Consider the following 1,775-nt stretch of genomic DNA (forward strand, 5'->3'; position numbering starts at 1 on the left):
CTTTGTATGCTTGTGATTGAAAATATTTAAAGCAAAAAAGACAAGTAAAGTGGTTAGTTGGTCGAACATAGTGGTTGGCTCATTTGTTTGGTACCACACACATCTCTTACTTCTGTTATCTTAGCCGGCCTAAGTGCATATTTTGGCAAAGTTTATGACCTTAGGTGCATGTTAAATGGAGCAAGCAGGCCACATCTGACAATATGTGGTTATGGTTGTCTGTAACCAGAAGCAACCACCAACCAAACGAGGCTGGATCCTCTGCTCGGCGCGCATGGATGTTGTTGTGGTCCTTTCTACTAGCGGTTGTCCTAACACACGAGGGTTTGGACCTTCAGTGCAAGCGACAACGATGAATGTTTTGCTGATCACAAATAGTAGTAGGAGCATGAGAACTCTGTGGGATAGTCGGAACGCCACGATGTGGGATTTCGGTGGTGTGGATAGATGTTTTGATCAGTGTTATGATCGCTTTAGAGGTTTTCCCCTCCTCTACTTACACATAATATTGTTCTTGTATCACTTTTCTTTTTGCCAACATGATTTTTTGTATCTGTGTATATTGATGCTGGTTGTATGCATCCGAGTCATGTAGAGACCGAGTGTGTATCCACTGTGCCTGTTTCGCCTTGACACTTTTTTTTTCAGTAAGTAATATATGCCCTTTATGAAAAGGAGTATCCACTTGGAAGTTCTTCTCCAAAAATTTAGTCATCTTTACTCCTCATTTTAATTATTTGGCCCCGTAAAATGTTTGTATGAGACCCTCTTTTATTTATACTAGCCAAATGCATCTTTGTTGCCACAGGACAAATAAGCATGCAAGATAAAACAATTCAAGAAAACTAGTAGTTATGCACGTGCAATGCACATCAACCGTAGGAACCTTTTTTCTCATTCATTCTAGTTATGAAGCAATTTTCTCAAGAGTTTGAACATCGAAGAGGAAAATTGTACCAGTCCCACCACTGTGAAATATTAGCATTAAGTTTTTATAATCTTATGTCTCTTTGGTTCATGTTGTTAAGGAAAAGATGATAACAAAGAATTTGTACAACAGAAAGAGTAATCATCTTTCAGAATTACAGAAATTGGAAATGGTCATTAGACATTGTCGGACCCAAATGTGAGGAGAACATATTGCCACCCATCGATTATATTAAAGCTTAAACTACACCAGCACTCCACATTTTCCTCTATAAAAGTGCCAAAGACAAATAGAGTGCACTACAATGAATTATTCAATATATAAAAAATAGTAAATCCTATCTCTATCTATACTACTTGCAATCTCTACTATTTATAAAAGTGTAACATGTTGGGATACATTTAATTTCACGCATTAAATTGCCTCCGACCAACACTCCAGATCATTCCAATGATGCGCACAACTCAACAATTCAAATCCCACACACCATCCAACTTATATCTTAATAACACCCCGTGTTACAAAGGAAACAAAATAACAAACATTTATCTTCTCCCACACAAAACGCACAGTGCAAATAATCTCTTCTCTACTACTATTAAGCTACTACTTATAAAAAAAGGGAAAACATTGGGATACATTTAATCTCACACGTTAAATTGCCTCTTACCGATGACACATAACATTCCGGTGTTGAGCACAACTCAACAATTCAAATCACAATGCTCCACTCCTTCAACAACAACAACAACAACAACAACAACAACAACAACAACAACAACAACAACAACAACAATAAAAACAGCAGCAGCAGCAGCAACAACAACAACAACAACAACAACAACAA

The sequence above is a fragment of the Triticum dicoccoides genome, chromosome 1B (genome assembly GCF_002162155.2).
Source record: "Triticum dicoccoides isolate Atlit2015 ecotype Zavitan chromosome 1B, WEW_v2.0, whole genome shotgun sequence".
Taxonomy (NCBI): Eukaryota; Viridiplantae; Streptophyta; class Magnoliopsida; order Poales; family Poaceae; genus Triticum; species Triticum dicoccoides.